Here is a 24,733-nt window from a genome sequence, read left to right as displayed (position 1 = left end):
ACAGTTCTTTTCCGATCGTGGAGTATTTCCTCTTTTGGATTTTGAGTTTCTTCGACAAGTAACCAACTGGTAGTTCAATCAAACATCATCTTCCTGCAGCAGGACAGCTGCAACTCCTATGTGATTAGCATCAATGCCAATATAAAAGTTTTTGAAAAGTTTGGGGTAGCTAAAACTAGTTCGGTGGTTTATATTGCTTTGAAATGTTCTAATGCCTCCGGGCATTCATCTGCTTTCCAAACATTTGTGTTCTTCTTCAGCAAATTGGTTAATGCTGCCACTACACTGTTGAAGATTGGAGCAACCTTCGATAGAATCCACTTAGTCCTATGAATTGAAGCACCTCTTTCTCCAAGGTTGGTCTTAGAAATTATTCAATTGTCTTCTTCTTTGCGTTCCATGAGGTCAACCTTCCATGACCAATTTCTGGATTAGTGGTGCTGGAAGAGCACAGCCGTTCAGGCAGCATCCAAGTAGCTTCGAAATCGATGTTTCGGACAAAAGCCCTTGATCAGGAATAAAATGTGTTATGACCCAGGAACATTACCTCTGTTTTGTCGAATTCAGTTTTGTTTAAGTTTATTGCCAGTTTTGCTTCTCGTAGTCGTTCAAAGAGCTCTACTAACTGTACCATTTAATCATTCCAGGACATACTAAAGTTTACTACATTGTCCAAATTGACTGCATCGTTTGTCAACACAGCCATAACGCTGCTCATGAGTCTTTGGAAAGTGGCAGGTGCGTTCTTCATTCCAAAGAACATCGGTTTGATTTGATGTCGGCCAATTGGGTTTACAAACACAGAAATTTCTTTCGCCATCTCTGATAAAGGTTTCTGCCAGTAACCACACAGTAAGTCCAACTTGGTAATGGAACTAGCTCATCCAAATTTCTCAAAGCAGTCCTCCAATGTCAGCATTGGATACGCATCCGATTTCGTAATGGCATTTAGATTCCAATACTCCACGCAAAAGCTTTAAGTCCCATGAGGTTTGGGAACTAAGATGATCAGCGAATTTCACTCGCTCTTGCTTGGTTCGATGCTGTACTCACAGAGCATTGACTACGCCTCCTTCTGGACCTCTCTGGCTTTGATAGAATTTAGCCGATGGGGTGTTGTTTTATCGGAACTGCATTCCCTTCTTCTACTTCATGTACAGTTGCATTAGTCCTCCCTGTCTGATTTCTACACGTCATCATACTGCAGTAACAAATCTTTCAAAAGCATTTTTGCTACTGAGTCAGAAATTTCACTTACCTATCCCACTCCTCAAGGTCGTCTTCGTTTTTACATATTCTGAGACGCATCAAAAACCATAATATCTGGATTTCATTTCTTTCTCTGCGGGCTAAGAACTAACATCTGCTTCTCCATTGTTGTTCTCTACAATAGTATGATTTCAACATGTTTACATGACCTACCAATACAGGTTTTTTTTTCTGCGTGGCATCTTTAATAATTAGTTCGCCTGACTCAACTTTTTCTCAATTCGATAGGAACCACTAAAGCTGGCTTTAAATGGATCTCCTATCACTGGTTACAATACTAACACAAACACATCCATTACGGTTCACAAATACGGGTAACAAATTTTAATTCAGGAGGAGCTTACAGAAACAGGAAGGAGTGTAGAAATGGGGATGGGTGTGCAGGCTGCTGGAACTTTTAGAAATATGGAACGATATACCTGTTTGAGGATGAAACAGAGAAAGGTGGACTTGTAGGGATTGCAGGAGGGTACAGAGATCAGGAGTTATGTAGGGTCTGGTGGAGGCTATATAGACAAGGAGGAGTGTGGGAGTTGGAGGTAACAGAGATAGTGTGGGATGCATCTGATAGTGGTGGTTACAGTTAAAGGAAAGGCTGAAACAGGTGATAGAGGTTACAGTGTAAAGGAGGGGTCTAGGTGTTGGAGGCGTCACAGAAATAGGGAAGTGTGTCTGGACTGGAGATTGCTAAAACGTTGTGGAAGACTGGAGGAGTTCGAAGAGGTTTCAGGAATAGGGAAGATTATAGATGCTGCAGATGAGTACAGAGATGAGAAAAGGAGTAATTTCTGCAGGTATGTACTGAAATAAGAGAATATATGGAGATGGAGGAGACAGTAGATATGGAGGGGAGTATTGACTTGAGAAGGTTAAATAGATTGTGTGGAGTGTGGATTTTGGAGACATACTCAGCGATAATGAGGGCTGGATTAGGTGGTACAGATTAAAGTGTTAAGGATAGAGTGTAGGTACTTGAGGAGGTTACAGAGATAGGGAACATATCTCGGTGCAGGAGGTGAATGCAGATATATGGAGAGGTGTATTGCGGAAGGACGATACTGAGACAGGAAGGGGTGTAGGGGTTGGAGGGGATCACAGAGTCAGGGAGTGCATGTCATGTCTGGAGGAGTTTACACGGATATGGAGTGGTGTGTTGCTGGAGGAAGTTACAGTGATAGGGAGGGTTGTAGGGGTTGGAGGGGTTCACACTGATAGGGATGCAGATTAGTTTGTGTAGGGGGTCACAGAGATAGGGAGGAGTATAACAGCTGGAGTGTGTCACAGAGATATGGATTGGTTAAGTGGCTGGGGTTCACAACGGTAGGGATGGGTGTTACAGCTGGAGGCATTCCTAGAAATGGGCAAGGGCGTAGTCGCTGGAGGGGGTCACAGAGATTGGGTGGGTGTAATAGTTGGACTGGCTTACAGAGTTAGGGAATAGTGTAGCGGTTGATAAAGCTACAGATAATGAGTGGGGGAGTAAGAACAGGAGGGGGTCACAAAGATAGGAAGGCTGTTGGGGCTGTAGGGGAATAGAAATAAAGTGTACTGCTGGCGGAGGTACAGAGATATGGAGGGGATGTAGGACTGGAGGAGGTTACAGATATAAGGAGGAGAGTAGGTGTTGGAGAATGTCAGAGTAGGGAAGCATGCAGCATGTGGAGGAAGTTACAGACATAGTGAGGGGTTATCGAAGCTGGAGGAGGATGCAGAGATAGGCACAGTGTGTAGGAGTTGGAGTAGGTTACAGAGATAGGGAAGGGTGTATTCGCTGAAGGAAACCCCAGAGATAGGTAGGGGTTTAGATTAGATTCCTTATCGAATGGATAGGCTCTTTGGCCCAACAGGTCCACACTGACCCTCAGAAGACTAATCCATCCAGACACATTCCCGTACCCTATATATAACCATGACTAATGCACCTAACACTATGGGCAATATAGCATGGCGAATTTACCCGTCCTGCACATCTTTGGACTGTGGGAGGAAACCAGAGCCCTTGGAAGAAACCCATGCAGACACAGGGAGAATGTGAAATCTCCACACAGACTGTCACCGAGGCTTGAATTGAAGCCGGCTCCCTGGTACTGTGAGGCAGCAGTGCTAACTACTGAGGGAACATGCCAACCCTGGAGTAGTGCTGAAGGAGGTCACAGAGATTGGCGATGTAGGGGCTGGAGGAGGTCACAGATAGCGGGAAGCATGCTTTGGTGGAAGAAATTACAGAGATAGGGATGGGTGTAGCAGCGGGAGAGGGTGACAGTGATAGGGATGAGTGTAGTAATCAGGAGGTCACGAGATAGGGAGGTTATGAAGGGGCTGGAGGAGTTTACAGAGGTGGGAAGGGTTATATTTTAACTGAGTTGGTTTCAGTGATAGGGAGGGTCGTAGGTGCTGGAGGACGTTACAGAAATATGGAGGGGTGTCGGGTCTGATGGAGGTTGCAGAGATAGGTCGGATGTAGTAACTGGAGGAGGACACAGTGATATGGGGAAGTGTAGGGGCAGAAGGAGCTTATAGCGATACGCAGAGGTGCAATGGCACGAGGACACTAAAATGATAGGAATGAGGTGTTGAGGATAGAGGAGGTTGCAGAGATAAGGAGGGGTACAGTGGCTGGAGGACGTTACAGAGATAGAGCGGGGTGAAGAATCCAGAGGAGAATGCAGAGATAGCGAATGGTGTAGTACCTGGAAGACGACAAGCATATGGAGCGATGTAAGGGCTGGAGGATCTTACAGAGATAGGGAGGGGTGCAGTGTCAGAAGGAGGTTACAGTGATAGAGAAGTGTGTAGGGGTTGGAGGAGGTTGCAAAGATAAGTAGGGTTTTATTGCTGGAGCCCGTTACAGTGATAGGGACGTGTGTACGAGCTGGAGGACTTTACAGAGACATGGAGGGATGTAGGAGCTGGAGGAGATTACAGGGAATGGATCTATTGCAGGAGATGGTGGAGGTTACAGAGACATGGGGAGGTGCAGGAGATGGAATTGGACGCAGAGATAAAAAGGGGTGTAGGAGCTGGAGGAGGTTACAGACATAGTGGAGGTTGCAGGACCTGGTTTGGATTACTGAGGTAGGGAGGGGTGCAGAAACTGGAGGTGGATGCATAGATAAGGAGGTGTGTAGGAGCTGGAGGTGGTTACACAAATAGCGAGAGGTGTATTGCTGGAGGAGGTGACAGAGGCAGGGAGGGCTGGAGGGGCTGCAGGCTGTTAGCGGTAGGGTGAAATGCAGGGGCTGAAGGAGGTTACAGAGAAAGGCGTGTAGGTATTGTCGGAAGATACAGAGATATGGAGAGGATGTAGGACATGGAGGAGGTTACAGTAATAGGCACGGGGTACTGCAGCTGGAGGAGGTTACCGAGATAGGGAGTGTTGTCGGAGCTGGCAGAGGTGACAGAGATAGGGAGAGGTGTAGTGCTGGAGGAGGTCACAAAAAGAGGGAGGAGTGCAGTGTCTGCAGGAGGTGACAGGGATAGGGAGGCGGTGTGGGGGCTGGAGGAGATCACTGAAGTCGAGAGAGGTGCATTGCTATAGGTTACAGAGAAGGAGAGGTATAGAAGCTGGGGAAGGTTACAGGAATAGGAAATGGTGTGGGAGCTGGAGAAGGTTGCAGAAATAAGGAGGGCCGTACGGACTGGAGCAGGTTACAGATACAGGGAGGGGTATCCTATCTGGTAGATGTTGCACAGATAGGAAGGAGTGTAGGGTCCGGAGGAGGCTACAGATATAGAGAGTGGACTAACAGCTGGAGGGGTTCAGAGAGATAGGGACGGAGTGTCGTCGCTGGAGGAGGTCACAGATATAGCGGGCAGTTGTAAAAGCTGGAGGGGTCACAGAGATAGGGAGAACTGAATGGGCTATAGGGTGTAACAGGATTAGGGAGAGGATGCAGTGCTGGAGAAGATTACAGAGATAGGGAGGGGTGTCGGAGCTGGACAATGTTGGAGATGGGGAAGGGTGCAGGGGTGGGACGAGGTTACACATACAGAAAGGGGTGGAGGAGCTGGAGAAGGTTGCAGAGTTAGGTATGGGGTGTCGGAGCTGGAGAATGTGTGAGATAGGGAAGGATACAGGGGTGGAGCGTGGTTACAGCTACAGAGAGCGATGTAGGAGCTGGAGAAGGTTGCAGAGTTAGGCATGGGTTGTAGGACCAGGGGTAAGTTCAGTGATAGTGAGGGATGTTGCAGCTGGTGGATGATACAGAGGTAGGAAAATTATAGTAGCAATAGAAGGTTACAGTGACAGGGAAGGATGTAGTGCTCGAGGAATTCACAGAGATAGGGAGGAGTGTAGGGTCTGGAGGATGGTGTAGAGATGGGCAGGGGATGTTGGATTTGGAGGAGGCAACAGAGATAGGTATGTGTGCATGAGCTGGTAGAGTGTAACGAGAGAGGGAGGGTTGTAGGGGTGCAGGAATTTACAGAGATAGGGAGAAGTGTTGTGCTGGAGGAGATCAATGAGAGGGTGGTGTTTAGTCTCTGGAGGAGGTATCAGGGATAGGAAGGCGACGTGGGGTCTGGAGGAGGCTAGCGAATTAAGGAGAGACTATTGCTGGAGGAGGTGACAGAGGGAGGGAGAGGTGTAGAAGTTGGAGAAGGTTACATGAACAGAGGTGAATGTGGGGGCTGGAGGAAGCTGCAGAGACAGGGAGTCGTGTAGTCACTGGAGGAGGTTACAGTGATAGGGAGGGGTGTACAATCTGGAGGTCTTAACAGGGATAGGGAGGGGTGTACTACCTATGAGCAGGTAACAGAAAAGGCGAAGATTGTAGCGGCTCGAGGAGATTGTTGGAACTGTGAATATCTAGTAAGCTAGAGGAGCTCACAGCGATAGGCAAAGGGTTTGGGGGCTGGAGGAGGTTTCAGAGTGTGAAAGGCGTGTAGCCGCTGGTGGAGTTTACAGAGATAGGGAGGGGCGTATCGGCTGGAGAGGTTTCAGAAGATGTCGCATAGATAGGGAGAGGTGCGGGGTTTGGACGATGTCACAGAAAAAAAAGAGGGTTTCATTGCTGGAGGACGTTACAAGATAGGGAGGGGTATACAGGCTGGGGCAGGTTGTAGATATAGGGAGGCGTGTCGTAGCTGAATGATGTCGCACAGAAAGGAAGGTGTGTCGGGTCTGGTGCCGGCTACAGATATAGGGAGGGGGAGGAACAGCTAGAGGGGGGTCAGTAAGATAGGGAGGTAGTGTAGTCGCATGAGGGGGTCACAGAGATAGGGAGCGGATGTAACAGTCAGAGGGGGGTCACCGAACGAGTGGATGTTTAGGGGTAGCAAGAGGCTACAGATAGAGGGGGTGGAGTAACAACTGAGAGGGGTTACAGAGATACTGAGGGCTGTAGGGCTTATCAGAGGTGAAATGGGGATGCAGTGCTGGAGAAGATTTCAGAGATAGTGAGGTGTATTGGAGATGGATAATGTTAGAGATGCAGGGTTTGGAGGAGTTTAAAGATACAGAGGGGATTGTAGGATCTGGAGAAAGTTGCAGAGATAAGAGTGAGTTGTAGGAGCTGCAGGAGGTTACAGAGATGGTGAGGGGCGTTGAAGCCTGGGAAAGATACAAAGATAGGGAGGGATATATTACCTGGAGGAGGTCAGCGAGATAATGAGTGTTGTAGGAGCTGGAGGAGGGTGCAGAGATAGGCACGTGGTTTTGGTGTGGAGGTGGATGCAGAGATAGGGAGGAATGTGGGAACTCCTCGATGGTAAAAGGGACGGGTGCTGGCGCTGAAGGAAGTTACAGAGATAAGGGGGCTTGTCGTGCTGGAGGGGTCACAGAGGTAGGAGGGTTTTATTGCTGGAGGAGGGTACAGAGACAGTTGTAGCTGTAGGACGTCACAGAGTTAGGGAGGGGTATAGGGGCTGAGGAGGTCACAAAGATAGGGAAGTGGTGTAGTGGCTGGAGGAGATGACAGAGAGGGGGTGGGGTGTAGAAGCTGGAGGAGGTTACAGTGGTCCAGAAGAGTGTGTTGCTGGAAGGCGTTCCAGAGATAACGAAGTAGTAGAGACTGGAGGAGGTTGCAGAAGTAGGGAGGAGTGTATATCTAGAGGAGGTTCCAGAGGACTGTAGGTTCTGGGAGAGGTTACAGAGATAGGGAGGAATGTAGTAGTTAGAGGAGGTTACAGCGAACGAGAAGGTTGTAGGGGCTGGAGGAGCTGCAGAGATAGGGAGGGGTGTAGTAGCTGGAGAAGGTCACAGAGATGGGGGTATTGAAGCTGCAGGAGATTACAGTGATAGCGAGGAGTGCAGTGGCTGGAGGAGGTTACAGAGATAGGGAGGCGTGTACTGCTGGAGGAGGTTATAGAGATATGGAGGGTTGCAGGGTCTGGAGAAGTTTGCAGAGACAAGGAGGTGTGTACTGCTGGTTGGAGGTTACACAGTTCTGAAGGAGTGTCAGGGCTGGAGGTGGTTACAGAGATAGGGAGGAAGTAGTAAATAGAGGAGCAATAGCGAAAGTCAAAGTTGTATGGGCTGGAGGAATTTCCAGAGATCAAGAGGGTTTTCGTAGCTGGTGGAGGACACAAAGGTAGGCACGGGTTGTAGTGCATGGAGGAGGTTGCAAAGATGGAGATGGGGGTAGTAGGTGGAGGAGGTGGAGCGATAGTGAAGTGACGCTTGGTTCGAGCAGGTTGCAGAGATAGTGAGAGGAGTATTTCTGGTGGATGTCACAGGGATACAGAGGGATATAGTGCCTGGAGAAGGTTGCAGAGGTAAGGAGGAATGTAGGGGCTGGAGGAGGTTACAGGGATAGGGAGGTGTGTCGGAACTAGAGAGATTACAGTGATATGGTGTGGTATAGTGGCTGGAAGAGGATTAATGGATGGGGGTGTAGTGGTGGAAGAGGTCACAGAGAGAGGGGAAGGTGTAGAAAATGGAGGATGTTACAGGGAATGCGAGGGATGCAGGGGTTGGAGGTGGTTGCAGATATAGGGAGGGGTGCACTGCTGGAGGAGGTCACAGAGAGAGGGAGGGATGTTGAAGATGGAAGAGGTAACAGGGATGGTGAGGGTTGCAGAGGCTGGAGGAGATTGCAGGGATAGGGAGGTTGATACTGCTGGAGGTTGTTACAGAGATATATAGAGAGAAAGGGGCTGGTGGAGGATAGAAAGATAGGGAGGGTGTTGTAGCTTGGAGAGGAACAGCGAAAGAGAAGGTTATAGGGGCTGGAGGAGATTGTATAAATTGGGTGAGGCCTAGTAGATGGACGAGGTCACAGAGATAGGCACAGGCTATAGGGGCTGGATGATGTTACAAAGAAAGGGAGGGAAACAGTGTTTGGAGGAAGGTACAGAGATAAGGAGGGTGTAGTGGCTGTAGGAGGTTGCAGAGGTAGGGAGGTGTGTAGTGGCTGTAGGAGGTTACAGAGAAAAGCAGGGATGCAGGGGCTGGAGGAGGTTACAGAGATAAGGAGGGGTGTAGGAGCTGTAGGGGTTTGCAGAAATATAGAGGTCTGTAGGTGCGGGAGCAGGTTACAGAGATAGGGAGGGATGTTTTGCAGAAGGAAGTTACTGAGGTAGCTGGAGGAGATTACAGCAAGAGGAGGGATGTATTAGCTGAAGGAGATTACAGATTTCTGGAGGGATTTCGTAGCTGGAGAAGGTTACAGGCATAAGGAGGGGTGTAGTGTTTGGAGAAAGTTTGAGAGATAGGGAGGGTGCGGGGACTCGAGGAAATCACAGAGATAGGGAGTAGTAAAGATTCTGCAGGAATTAAGAGTCATAGGTAGGATGATGAAGATTGTGGAGATACAATGAGTTCCTGAGTTAGGGAAGAATGGAGCAGTTGGAGGAGATGACATGGAAGGTTTCAGAGATTACGTGGACAATTTTTAACGGTATTATTTAATTAATTAACAGAGAAAGACGCAGAAATCTGTGGAGTATACAAGGTAATGGGACTAACTGAAGGAATGAGAAGTCGTCGTGTCCTATCACAACAGCGATAGAGTCAGTATTATACAAAACAGGAGAGGCCCTTGAGTTGACAGCGACAAAAATGAAAAGCTCTGTGGACCGTGGAATACACCTCCTTCCTGACATCAAGGGGTTAATGCCAAAATTAGGGGTGCTGCCCTTCAGACTGCTCAAGCAACAATCTAACATAACGAAGCCTACTTGTGTCAGTTCAAACATTAACGTGGAAACCTCCTGCAGACTACCCTCTCTCAACCTCATGGTGCAGATTAAGCACTGACACAGAAACCCCCTGCCGAATCTCCTCCCTAAGCTTATGGATCAATTTCCCTCAACATTGAACAACACTTGATGGAAGCAATTAAACAGTGACAAAGTAAGACAATGAATACTGGTGGGCCTTTCCAAAACCACCACCAAGAGGGGCTCAGCACCAGCATTGCTGATCGAGATGGTCGTGTCCAAAAGGACACAGCTGCTGGACTGGGTCTGCACCGGATGGGGTGGGAACGATTGAGGGGGAGAAGCATATTTAACCCCATCCTCACCATTCTACTGTCTGCAGACACGTTGATCGATGACCAAATTGGCTACAGAAACTACCACAAATGATATTTTACATCGCGAATACCCTTTCTTTCTGTGCGTTTGTGTGTGTGTCTGTGCGTGTCTGTGTGTGTGTGATTGTGACAGATAGCTGTGCTAAACAAGAGAGATTTAGAATGTATTGAGTAAATCAGATGTCCACTGTGTGAGGTGATTCAGGTCATTACGAACAGCTGCAGAGTTGGACTCCAGTACAATTTTCACTATTACTACTTGGCATAGGCTTCACTTTAACCTGACCATCAAGCCAGGTTCGATGGAGTATTCAGTAGGGCCTGCCAAGAGCAGCACCAGGAATACCTCAAAATGAGGTGAAGTTACCAAAGAGAACCACTTAGCCACCAAATAGTGTAAGCTTAAAGTGACGGATAGATCTAAGTGAAATTATAACCCACGCATCAGACCTAATCTCTGCATTCTTATCAAATGCAGTCTCGATGAATGGTTTTGCATAATCAAACATCTTACTGGAGGTGGAGAATCAAGAAATAGCACCTTCGTCAATGAGGGAAGAGCCCAGCAAATCATTAGAGAAGATAAGGATGGAACATCTAAAATAATGTTCAAACAGAAGTGTCGATGGGATGATATATTTAGACTCCTCCAGACGGCAGCTTTCAGCTAACACGATTCATTCTGTGTGATATCTACAGGGGAGGTGTTTCTGAGGTGATCTAAGCCTGTCGATCAAAAATGGAAAGGAAAGGTATCATCCTCCTAGGCAATGATAGAGTGTTCTCTCGTTGGACAGAGACGAATCGTACTAGTTTAACGAGGCAATCATCATGCCTCAGCGAGGGAGCAGTTGAGTACGACAGTCCTTTACAGTCACCTCCGTCAGTGCAGGAACTGAACCCACACTGTTGTTATTAATCTAAATTACTAATTAGCCGTCCAACTGTGTGAGGGAACCAAGTCATCACTCAGCTCCTTAGTGTACACATTGTAATATTAATACTTTTAGATATTTTTCTACACAACACTGGAACAGGTAGAACTGGAAGTCAGCTTCCTCGATCAAAGGGATGAACACTATCAGTGAGATATAAGAGTGTTCTCAGTCATCAGCCCAACAATCTTCAACTGCTTCATAAATGACTATCCCTCCACCGTAAAGGCACAAGTGGGGGTGTTCACCAATGATTGGAAAATGTTCAATATCATCGTGATTTAATCAAATACTGAAGCAGTTATTATTCAAATACAACAGGACCTGTGAAATATACAGTCTGTGCCAAGAAATAACAAGTAACATTTCCATTACGCACATGCCAGACAACGATCACCTCAAACAATACATAATTGAACCATATAATCTAAAGGTCAATGCTATCAACATCACTGAATACCCAACTACCAATATCCCGGGATTATCGTTAACCAGTATTGGACTGACCGTATAAATTCATTACCCATTCCCGTGAAGGAATTATGCAAAATTCGACTCTCCTGTACCTCGGATGCTGCCTGACCTGTCAGGCAGCATCTGAGGAGCAGGAGAGTCGACTATTCGTACACAATATTATTACTAGGGAAAATAATTGTATACTTTCATGTCCTTGAACTTTTATAATAATTTGCTCTTGGATGTGGTAATGAGACGCATCATTTCAACGCTCCTTACTGTGATTTGTACCCTTTTTTAATCATATTGCTGTTATAAATGTGAACTGAATAAATGGGTGGAGTTTGTGTTTATTGAACAATCAAAATGTTGGTATTTTCTAAGCATGTTGCATTTTCAGTGAAGATATTTTGCTGTTATTAGTGAGAACAATGCTGCAAACACTTACGTAAAAACGTCTAGCTCAAGACACACACAAGGACGTTGGGCTGGGATGATGCTGGCCATCAATGGACCTACACAATTCTGTTTGGATACTGACGATATGGAGTTGGCATACACTGGATATGGTTTATGAGGGATTAGATGTAAGACAACATGTGACAGTAGGAGTTCATCACCTTTATGACACCTGCATTCAGGACCGGGTCCAAGTTGCAGAATGAAAGATTTTCGGTTGCACACCCTAAGAGATAGAATTGCGAGATATGCTTGTTTACAAGGGTTTATATTCTATAAATGTTGAACTGCGTTTGGATCAGCGCCATGTGCTAGTCCATTCGACGTTCTGTCCCATACATTGTGCGATCAACTGTGCAGGTCCTGTCTGAAAGCTCTCTGGACAGGTTTAGGAGATGGTCAGTGTTTTGTAGGTCATAGTGATGTCCAGTAACACTGTGTCTGAATTCAGACTTTCTTTTTTCAAAATTATTTCAACAGATTTGCTGCCTGCAAGATGGTGTGTGCACTGAAACGAACATGAATTAGCTGTTTACTACAGTCATTGAATTGTCTAATAGTTCGGTGTGCACTCTGGAAAATTCTTTTTTCACGTCATATATAAGAAATAAAGTGATATTAAAGTGATTGTACAATTATACAATATTTAAAAGTGAACTTTTGGAGGTTTCCCACAGACTAATCAGGCAGCAGTCAGACGTTGGAATCTGAAAACAAAAGAGAAAATGCTAGAAAATCTCAGCAGGTCTGGCAGCATCTGTAAGGAGAGAAAAGAGCTGACGTTTCGAGTCTAACTGACCCCATGTCAAAGCTGGCGTTGGCTGTAAAGCAAGATTCTGTGAACAGGATTCTGTGTCGCAGTCAACATCACCACCCTCTCTGATAGGTTCTATCGTATGAATAGGACACAGCCAAGCCGTGGGGAAGCTCCTTGGCAGATAGTCAGTACAGTGTTCAGCATTGATGTTGGATTCTATTGCTGCTACATTGCTCTTCGGCAGGTTATGGATAGAGCACAATGATCCCACAATCAATGGTTCAGATATATCTCTGTGATCCAGTCATAAGTAATTGTAAAAGACTGACAATGAAATACACCATTGGAGGAGGAGGCTGTTCTCCAACAATGACATCCCCATTTGTGGGGCACCTCTGCACATCACGGAAAAAAAAACTGCTGCTTTTGTAACAATTTCAGCCAGAAAGGTTGAGAGGATGATCCATTTCAGCCTCCTTCATTCGGCCCCAGCATCACAGATACCAACTTTCAGACAACGCAGCACACAACGTCAAGAAATGGCTGGAAACACTGGAAACGTTAATTGTCTCCAGAGATTGCCTCATCTCTCGCCCAGCTGTTGCATTGCAGCAAGAACGCTGATCTCTACCAACAATGTAACAAATTGCCCAAATATATCCTGTTAACAAGAGGACGGGCTCTTGCACTGCAGCTCGTCACTGTCCTATTGGCGTATGGTCGACCATGTAAATGTGAAGTAAGGTGTCAACAGTATCGTGATCAATCAGAAATAAACTGCTAAGTGTCATTCAGTTAGTGTGCTGTCAGGCTCACTCAGCTCCTGACCCCATTGCAAGTTCGGTTCAAAAGAATGGAACTCCAAAGGGGCAGTGAGAGTAATTTCTCTTAACAGTAAGGCACCATTTAACAGTTTGTGACAAGAAGAGCCCGAGTAAAATTATACTTAATCGGAATCTGGGGAGGTACTCTCCTGTTTGGAATTATCACCATCAATAAACAAAGTTTTCTATCATTGTCAGTAATTGGAACTCCAGGGCAGCTCTGCAACCATTCCTCAGGAAAGAGAGTGTCCGAGGTTCAACCATTTCCAGCTGCTGCAATAACTCTCTCTCCATCATAAGGTTAGACGTGGGAAAGCTCACTGATTATACCATCCCTTAAACTGTAGCTGGTGAAATGCAATAAGTCCTGGAAAATATCCATGTTTAATCTGACAAATGGTGAGTAATGTTCATGACACAAAAATAATGGATAATTAAGACAAAGTATCAAACAATCCTTGTTTGATTTTCGACAGCATTCCCATCACCGAGTCCCCAATACTATGTTCATTAGCACATTTTGGATGCTATCATTGACAAGAAATTGCCCTGGACAGCCCACATAAATAACACTGTTTTTAAGAGCAGGTAAGGGGTTATGAATTCTGCAATGATTAAATCACCTGCTAATTTGCCAAAGCCTGGGATGGATTACATCCCAGGAATAATCCAGGACAAAGCTAGCTCATTGAATTGCTATCACTTCAACGACCATCCATCCCCTCCACCACTGACGCTCAATAGTAATAACGTATACCATTCACAAGATTGGTAACATTACATGAATCCATTGGCACCAACATTCTCAGGTTTCTCCAAGATTAAAAAGCTGCTCTGGTTAGAACATCAGATCAGAACATAGGAATCCTGTAGCTTGTACGTTTTCTCCTGTCTGACTAAAGCCTGTCCATTAGCACCAAGGTTCAACTCACAAATATGATGGAATATCTCCAATTTTCTGAATGAGTGCAGCTCCAGCAAGTACTCGATCAATGGCGAAGCAACCGATTTGAATGGTCCCCATCCACAATCACACCCTCCCTCCAGCATCAGCACTCGGAAGCAGGTGAGAGTACCATGGCACTCCTTAGACAGCACCATGCACATTCATTACTACTGTCATCTGAAAGGAAAAGGGCAGTATTTAGGGAACATTGATCATAATTCATTTGATTCTAACATAAGTATTGTAAAGGTCAAAGCTATTCTAAGAGTTGGAGTTTAGGTATGACTCAATCTATCTTTATTAATCTGAGAAGTGATTTCATTCAAGTGAACAAGAAAAGATAATGAGAAGAAAGATAAGAATCAGAGAAGTGGCCGGTAATCTGAGGGGAGTTTAAAGTAATTCTAAGAAAATGTGCACTGACAAGGTAAAAAGGGTCAGGCTGCTAAATACAGAGCTTCCTTGAAATCTAATAACACGCAGACAGAACAGGAAAGCTTATATCAGACAGTGGAAATCCAGTGCTATGAAAGGAGTGTGAACCGTAGCGGGATAACATCCAAAACGATGTTTGAAAGCAAACAGTGTATGTGAAATGATGCTGGCAAGACAATCCAAGCAATCTTTAGCAGATTTATTTTCAAAACAGAGAATTAAAAGTAAAATAAGGACTATAAGAGGCAAACAATAGAAACCACATAGCTGTAGAAGGATTGAATATGGTCCTGAGTTTCAATTAAAGCTTAAACGGACGTCAACTATGTGGACTGGTGTGATGAATCTGGAAGAATTGTCTGATAAGCCCTTCCCGTTGTTACTGCATTTAGGGATATGAGATCTGGTCATGGAGACAGAGTGTTAAAGATGGCAAGATATGGGAACCTTTGATGACAACAGAAGTTGAGAGATTGGTCAAAAAAAGGAAGCACATCTAAGAGTTTAAATTGCAGACGATCAGAAACCTCGAATATCATGATAACCGATAGGGAAAAAACGTAAAGTAAGAGCTAATAGGGCTATAAAGCACGATGAAAAGTTTTTAGGCAACAGGATTAAGGAAAACCCCAAACCGGTTTATCAGGATTAAGAGTAGGCCCAATCAAGGGCAACTGTGGGTGCTAATGTGTGGAATTGGAGGAAGGGGTGAAGTCCTTAATAATACTTTCTATTGTTATTCACAAAGGAGAAGGACATGGTGGATGGTGAGTCTCTCGAGAGCTATGTCAATGTTGCAGAGCATTTCGATATTGAAAAATAGAGGGCATGTTGGTTTTTTGAAAAGCAATAAGGAAGACAAGTCTCTAGGATATGATGGAATCAATCCCCAAATACTGAGGGAAGTGATGGAGTAAATAGCGGAGGCCTTGTGCACACTCTTCCGGTGCTCTTTAGTCACAGGAGAGATTCCTGGGGAGTAGCTAATGGTTATCCTTGGTTGAAGAAGGACAACATGGATAATCCAAGACATTTCAACTCGGTGAGCATTCCGTCATTTGTAGGGAAATAATTGAGATTTTTAGAGGTGGCAGTTATTCACGAAAGACAATATAGTGTTGTATGGGGAAGGTCATGTCTCAAAAATTTGCTTGAATATTTTGAGAAAATGCCAAAGGTGATTGATGAGGGCATGGGACTGGATGTTTGTCATAGGGAGCTTAATAAAGCCTTTGATATGGTTCCTTACGGCAGGCTCATACAGAAGTTGAAGTCAAATGGGACCCACGGTCTGTGAGTAAGATGGAGAGAAAACATTTTGGTCATGGAAGACAGAGTATTGGTGGAAGGGTGTTTTTCTTTCTGACTGGCGATCTGTGAATAGATTTTGGGAATTGTAGAGTGTGAGGATGATTGGCAGAGGGTACAGTAGGATAAACGTCGTCTGGAGACATGAATGGAAATAAAAAGCAGATGTAATTTAATTTGGGCAATTGCGAGTTGATGCCTTTCAAAAGGTCTGCTGCAGGAGTGAATTATATAGTAAATGGAAGAACTCTAAGTAGCCTCAAAATCCGAAGGGGATTGTGCATATGGGTCAAGATTTCCCTGAATTTGGCAAAACAGTTGATCAATGCTTTCAAGAAGGCCTAATGCATACTTGTGTACATGAATCAGAGCAGTGAATATAAATATTGGCATGTCATGTTGCAGCTGATATAACGTTTCTTCAGACACATTTGGAATATTGTGTAGAGGACTGGAGGTGTTGAACAGTGTTGGAAAATCGATTACCAGGTTGTTGTCTGGTTTGGAGGATATTAGCCATAAGGTTAATTTTCAATTGGACATCTGTGGCTAAAGGGCTACCTGTTAGAGTTTTACAAAATTATGAGAGGCCTGGATAGAATAGATCGAATGAGCTATTTTTTCAGCAGGGCAGAAAAATTAATTAGTAGGGAGTATAAGTTTATGGTAATAGGTGGAAAGTTTAAAGCAGATAAGTGAACATTTCTTTTCTCTGTTCCACAGAGAATGTGAAAGTACCTGAAATGCGCTGAAAGATGAGGCTGTAGAAGAAAACACAAGAGCCATGATGATATCTTGACATATACATGAGAAAGCAGAGAATAGAATGATATACAACTTTTTATAACTTTAGAAAGGCATTAAGTATCAGTGCAGGCTTCGTTTGCCGAAGGGACTGTTCCTGTGCTGGACTGTTCTTTCAGAAAAGTTTGCTGCAAGGTAGTGGCGCGATGCTGACTTCATGATTACTGATGATCAACAGTCCCAGTACTGTAGATTCTCCTTGAGTAATTTGCAGCTTAATATTGTCCCTCCCAATGTGGGGAAACGCAATATGGAGAATTTGCCATGGAAATCAGAGCTGTGACCTGGTGAGTCCATCCCGCCTCTCGCTCCTACGACCTTCTCCCTCGACAAACGCTAACCAGACAGAAGCTGCGTGCACGCCACACCCACAAATGCTGGCATCTGTCACATGCCAGTCTCACCATGCCATCCCTGCATATCTCTGACCCACTGACAATAAGCTTCTTAACCTCACTGCTGCAGCTCAGGCTGCACTGCAGCTCACATTGCAATGCTGCTGCAAGGACACGGTGCTCAGGAATGCACACCCACTTCATGGACTATTAATCTGGGCTGCTCACTCCATGTTTGTGCAGACTGAATGCTGCTGGAAGGACACCGTGCTCAGCGACACCCACCCAGTTCATGGACTGTCCTTCTGGCCTGTTCACTCAGGGTTTGTGCACATTAAATGCTGTTGCAAGGACACTGTGCTCAGGGAACTAACCCAGCTCATGGACGTTCCCTGTGGGCTGCTCCTTCCGTGTTTGTACACACTCAATGCTCAGGGACAACCACCCAGCTCATGGACTGTCCCTCTGAGACACGAGCAGTCAGCCTCTCGTGGTTGTTATGGTCAGGATTATTCCCCTTTTAGTATGTGAGGTTCTAAATGTTGGAGAGCATCCTTTCCCACTTGGCCGGAATGTGGAATGGTTCCTTCTGGAATTTGAGAATTACCAAGCGGTATTAAGGATATGGAAGCGATTGAGATAGTAGTGAGTGCTTGTCCAGCTGGTGGAAATGCGGCAAAATGTCCTGAGCAAGTGCATAGGCAACACAGACACCAGGCAGAGTTTTGGGAGAGAGAAAGAGAAGAGGTTAGAGAGACGAAGTGAAGGTGCTGCATTCAGTGGAATTGGGAGATCATGAGCCTTAAAAAGAAGTGGGGGCTGTCAAAGAGATAGAGTGAGAGTGTGGTCAGATTGTACCGATTGTGGCACGTATCCTCGTGGAGTGAAGAAAGCCACTGACCTCTGTCCTACACAGCTGGGCATTCACCCATGAGGCTGGAACTTCAATGGCCCAGGAGTCAACCACAGACAAGGCTGACAGAGTCTGGTGTCATGGCCTCTTCCGCCAGTCTTGAAGGAAGATAATGTCTATTTCCTGCACCATTCCATCCAACAGGACTTCAGAGACTTGTCCATAAAGTGGGGCCCAAGTTTTACCCACATCTGCCATGCCTAGGGCAGTTTCATAGTGACAATCCAAGAGAGTTCTGACTTATTTAAAGATGGCAACTGCAGCAGGAAGTTGGGTTCATTCTGGGATACTTAGGCAATGGGCAGTTATTATGACGAAGGCAAAAATCATTTTGTTAGTGTCAAATGCAGGAAGACCACGCGGGCAGGGAAGGTATTTAATAAGGCAGATTGGGAATTGCATCATGACAAAATGCACTTACCCTTGTCGAGAGAAGCACTCCATGCAACGCAATAAAAATGAGGCATCACCAAATCAGGAGATGATTTAGGCCCCTGTCTGTCTGAGCTCAAACAGGGACATATCCCACACGGTGTAGTGTGAATTGTAAGCAGTTAAAACTGTATGGAGAGGAAACTACGAAGGACATTCTCATCCTTAAATGAAGTTAACGCAATGCTCCAGGCTGTTAAAATAAGATGGAAAAATCCCCTGCCTTACACTGACAATCATAATAAAATCCTTACTGGATACAGAGACGATGCTGGGAGACTGGAGAACAGCTATCACTACAGCTTTTTTTGTTAACGTGGAGCAGGGGACTGCCTGACTTCCGTGAATTTGACAAGAGATCACATGGCAGACTGCTTTAAAAAAAGGTGCCCAAAGGAATAGAGCCAACAACCCAGCGAAGTGCAAGGCAAGATATGTGGGGGCATTAACAATAGAGAGGAATACACAATAAATGACGGTAGGGTTAGTTTGGGCAGATTCCTGAAGTTAGTTGAACACATCAATAGTTTCGTTCAGGCACCAAAATGCCATTCTTTCAACTATGAGCCAAAGTACAGAATATAAGTTTAGGAACCTTAAGCTGGAACTTTATAAATATTGAGTTCAGCTATAGCTTGTGTACTGTGTGCCGTTCTGGTCAGCCCATCATATGGAAGGATGGAATTGGACTGAAGAGGGTACAGAGGAGATTCATTAATCTATGAAAGTGAAAGTGCAGTTATGAGGAGAGATTGGAATGGAGGATGCTCAGAGGAGATTTGTTTGGGGTGCACATTTGTCAGGGGTCTGGATAGATTTGAGAACTATCTTGTTCCTGTTGGAGAGTTCAGTAACCAGTGATGAATATTTAATGCAACTGGCCGTGAGGAGAGATTTTTTTCACCCCGAGTAGAATAGAGATTTGGAAGTCATACATGGAAGCGGAGTGGAGGCAGACACCCTAAACGATATTAAAAATTTGATCATATCTGCTCCTGAAGCCCTGTAGCCTCCGGGGGTTAGAACAAGGGCTTCAAAACTGCATTATTTTGTGTTTAATGCAGACAGCGTCCAGAATGATCTCCTAAATGCTGTGCTACTCTCTCAAGTTTTCAAAGGTTGCCAATATCTGAGTGGATCGGGCAGGCAGGAACAGAGTGTAAATAGATTAGCATCACGATGATACTGATCAAATGCTTTCTATACAATGCTTCACTTCGTTAGCCCGTTTATCCTTCCTGTATAAATGGTGTAAACACCTTTGTTTCTCCAGTTCACAGTCTTCGTCAGTTTGCAGCTGTATCTTTATAAACCCAGCTACTGCTGACCTGGTTCATCCTATTTAAAGCTATCATTCATTGGCCTTGTGGAAAAGTTGGGAAGGAATTCAGGGATGGAAGCAAGTGCCAGAGACCAGGCTGGCTGTAGCGTCCGGAGGAGGTTACAGAGTTAGGAAGCTGTGTGAAAACCTGGGGAATATTACAGGGATATGGATTGTTCTAGGGGCTGAAGGTGATTACAAATTGAAGGAAAGTTTTAGGTTTTGTTTGAAGTGAAAATGGAGCCGGAACAGCCAGACTAATATCTTGGCGACACGAACATTTTCGAGTGAAACCTTGCACAAACCCTGACGAATATGATACTGAAGAAATTGTCACATGATGCAGCCCTGCATCTATCGGCACCAGAAATAAATATAAGAGGAACAGACACAGGGGCAGGGGCTGGGGACTCTGACACATCAGGCCTGGAGAGGGAGCTAAAACTGTGATAGGAGAAGTGAACTGTCTATCTTCACAGATTATGGTCACTGATGCAGAATCAATTCACTCCAGTTGAAGTTTCCTTCAATTGTAATATGCCAGGAAGTGAGAACGTATTTTGCTTTGAGGCTCTATTTAACTCATCGCTTGTCAAGATTTGATACCTAGGAGTTGGTGTTGCGGGAAGTAATTTTTTATTATTGTTGTAATTATTTCAGTTCAGCATCAAATGGAGACACAGACATAGCATACGTAAATACATTCAGAACTGAACACGCCCGAGTGCATTAAGTACTTATAGCTCCTTATATCCATTCCAGAAAGCGGTCTGAATATGAGATCAAGAATGTCCCATGCTCCCTCTCTTGCCTGAACATTGTCAGCTTCTCTCATCCATCCTGGAACTGAGCTCCAAAATTCCTTCAGGAAGATCACAGACTGTGCAGAGTCAGGCTCTGGCCCCTATTCCAGCCCGAGTGTCACAGTCAGAACAAGCACATCACAGGCTCAATAATGGACCTATGAAATTGCAGGTCAATAGCATTTCTTTTCTTGAAATAGGCAAACAATCATGTAAAAACGTGACACTTTCCTCTCTGCCTACAAATTGTCAATCTCTGTAACATATTTTATGATCGATAAACCTTACCACCTCTGCAAATTCTCTAGTTCCTCCGAACATTCCTGCATTTACAACATCCTCCACATTGTCTTTTGTCACAATAATCACCCTTTTGAATGTTTCAGTAAACATGCAGCTGAAACTCATTCAATTATATTCTAACTACTCGCAGATAACCTTTTCACATTATAAAACTTCTTTCTAGTCTCGAAACGGCTGCATTCTCCTTTTTACATGCTCACTCTGAGGTACCCACAGAGGATTGTGGGACAACACTATGATGGTTCTCAGTTTTCCAGCTCTACTCTCCACGCTCTGATCCTTCAGCATTCCTTCTTATTCCTAATTCGCTTCTCCATCTGACACCGATGATATTATTCTTCCCAAACATCCAGGGAGAGTTGCGGTTTGTTTCTCCTGGCTCTCCTATTTGAGGGACCATTCCTTGACTGGAGTGAGTGGAGGAAGAGACCGCGATATGGAGACTTGTAGTGACTTGGAGGAGTTGACAGTGATAAGGCATTTTGGAGTGACCAGAGGAAGTGACAACGATAGGTAGGGGTGGAGTGACAGGAAGAGGTGACAGCAACAAGGAGGTTTGTGTGACTGGTGGCAGTGACAGTGATAGGAAGGGTTGGAGTGAATGTGAGATTTGAAGGTGATAATGAGGGATGGACTGAATGGAGGAGGTACCAATGATAGGGAGGGCTGCAGTGACTGGAGTTGACAGCCATCGGAAGGTTTGGAGTGACTGGAGGAGATGGCAACGTTAAAAGGAGTTTATAGTGACTGCAGAAGATGACAGTGATGGGGGGGGAGTTGCGTTGGATGGGGTAGTTCACCGCGATAGGGAGAGACGCAGATGCATGGAGGAGGTTAAAACAATCGAAGGGTTTGTGTTCCTGGAGAAGTTTACATAGACAGAGAGTGTGGTGTTAGAGGAGCTGGTTAAAGCGATAGGAAGGAGTGACGGGAGAAAGTGAAATGATATGGAGGATAAGAGTGACTGGAGGAGGTGACAGCAACGGGAGGGTTGGAGTGATTGGAGGAGGTGTCAGTGATAAGGGGGTGCAGAGTGACTGGAGGACGCAATAGCATTTCGAGTTTGAAGTGACAGGAGCAGTTAACAACAATCGGGATAATTGGAATGACTGGAGGAGGTTACAGGAATATGGAGCGGTGAGTGAGTTAAACAATTGATAGTGATAGGTTAGGTTGGAGTGACTGCAGGGTACGACAGTGATAGGGAAGGGTAGAGTAGCTGAAAGACTTGCCAGCGATATGGAACATTGGAGTGATTGGAGAAGATTAAGGCGATAGGGTGGGTTGGAGTGACTGGAGAAGGATACTGCAATCGGGGGGTTGGAGCGATGGCATTAGGTGACAATGATAGCGAGAGAGTTGGAGTGACTGGAGGAGGAGAATAGATAGGCAGGGGAAGAGTGAATGGTGGAGGTGGCTGATCAGGAGTGTTGGAGTGATTGGATGAGGTGTCAATGATTGGGAGGTTTCAAGTGACTGGACGGGGTGACAGCGTTGGGAGGTTTGGAGTGATTAGAGGAGGTGTCAGTGACAGAAAGGAATCGGGTGACTCGAGGAGACGATGACAACAGAGAGACTAAATTGACTGGATGAGTTGACAGTGATAGGAAGAGTTGGAGTGACAGAAGGAAGTGACAATGATGGGAAGGTTGAGTGAGTGGAGGGGGTAACAGTAATCAGGAGTGTGCGGTTGACTGGCTGAAGTGACAGTGAGAGGGAGAGTTGGAGTGACTGGAGGATATGACAGTGATAGAGAGGGTTAGAGTAACTGGAGGATGAGGCACTGTTAGAGATGTTTGAGAGATTGTAGTTGTCAGTGATAGGGCGCTGTTGAGTGTCTGGAGGAGTTGATAGTGATTAGGGAGGAGTGAAGTGACTGGAGGATGCGAGAGCGCCAGGGAGGGTGGAGTGACAGGAGAATTTGACAGTGATGGAAAGTGTTGAAGTGACTGGAGGACGTGTCAGCGACAGGTTGTGTTGGAGTGATTTGGAGGAGGTGAAAGCGATGGGGAGTTATGGAGTGATTGGAGCATGTGACTACGATTGGGTGGGTCAGAGAGACTGGAGGAGGTTAGTGATATTGAGCATTGGAGTGACTGGATGAGGTGACAGCAATAGTGAGGTTTGGAGGTGTTGATTGTGATAGGGTGTGCAGTAGTGACAGGACGAGGCGACAGAGATAGGGAGGATTGGAGAGAGTGGAAGAGGTGACAGCTATGGGGAGGGTTGGAGTGACTGGAGGATGTAATAGCGCAAGGGAGGGATGGAGTGACTGGAAGCGGTTACAGCGATGGTAAATCTTGGAGTGACTGTAGGAGGTGACAATGATAAGGATGGTTGGAGTGAATTGAGGAGGTGACAGCGATAGGGAGGTATGGAGAGACTGGAGGAGGTGACAGTGATGGAGAGGAATGGGATGACTGGAGGATGTGACAGCGATGGGAACGGTTGGAGTGAATGGGAGAGTTGAAAGAGATAGCAAGGTTAGAATTGAATGGAGGAGGTAACAAAGAAAGGGAGAGTTGTAGTGACCGGAGGTGCCAGCCATCAGGAGGTTTGGAGTGGCTGCAAGTGGTGACAGTGTTATGGAGACTTGGAATGACTGGAGGAGATGACAATAATAGAGGAGGTGAGAATAACAGGAGGAGCTGAGTGTGTTAGGGAGGGTTGGATGAAAGTAATGGATCACTGTGATAGGGAGGATTTGCAGTGACTGAAATGAGGCTAAAGCAATCGGTACAGCTGGAGTGACCAATGATGGTTACATAAATATTACTTGGCTTCAGTGAGCTATGCGGCAAGAATATCCTTTACAAGTATTGCTGTGAAGTACCCCCAGTCAAACCAACGAGCACTCCTCCTCTCTTGCCTCCTGTTCTGTCCTTCGTGTAGCATCTGTCCCGGGAACATTGAGCTGCCAGTCTTAACATTCCCTCAGCTGTGTTCCTGTGATATTCCAATCTCATGTTCCCATCCATGCCCTGAGTTCAGCTGCCTCAGCTGTCAGGCCCTTTCCATTGAAATCAATGCAGTTTAATTCATCAGTTTTCCCTCATTGCCCTCTGTGTTCTTGCCTGCCTTGATTATTGAACTTGGTCTCTTTCATCTCTGTCCCAGCCTCAACCTTCATTCTGGCCTTATGAATGTTTGGGGTCCCTGCGAGACTAATATAAATCCTCTCAAGTATACCCTCTCGAGAAGCTCTTGCAATTCTCACCACCAGGATATGCATCCTCCAACACCGCCCCCAGTTCAAGTGTCTTCCTCACCATGTCTACCTGTGTTGGCACGTTCAGAAATCTATGGACATTTCCCATGAGGTTTCTTTGTTTCTTTTTACTCATCAAAGATCTATCGTTCATTATGTCTGTCCTTTGCTATTCATACCTCCCACAGGCTATTACCTCACAATGATTAGAAATAAACTCCATCTGTCATTAGGTTGCTCAGTGAATCATTTCAATGATATCAGACTGTAGCCTGAGACCATCTCCCTCACTGTGTACAAAACCCTAATCTTTCATGTCATCGACCACCGATAAAAGATACCTTCTGCTTTCACACCCAAGTCATCAATATACATAATAATTAGAAGTGGCTCCTGAACAGATCTCTGCGTCACACCCGCTGGTGAAATGCTTCCAGTAACAAAAATAACCGTTCACCAATTTTCAATCCAATTTGCCAACTTGACTTGGATCCCATGGGCTCTTCCCTCTTGAACCAGACTTCCATGTGGAATTTTGTCAAATGCTTTACTGAACTCCACGTAAGCATTGCACTCATTAATATTTCTGGACACCATTTCAAAAACATCAACTGAATTCATCAGACAAGATCTTTCACGACCAAACCTGTGCTGACTGTCTCTACTCGATTCCTGTGTTTCCGAATGTTGAGACATTGCGTCCCTCAGAAGCGTTTCCAATAATTTCCCTCCCACTGATATCAGACGA

The sequence above is a fragment of the Chiloscyllium punctatum genome, chromosome 19 (assembly GCF_047496795.1).
Source record: "Chiloscyllium punctatum isolate Juve2018m chromosome 19, sChiPun1.3, whole genome shotgun sequence".
Lineage (NCBI taxonomy): Eukaryota > Metazoa > Chordata > Chondrichthyes > Orectolobiformes > Hemiscylliidae > Chiloscyllium > Chiloscyllium punctatum.
This window is presented reverse-complemented; position numbering follows the sequence as displayed.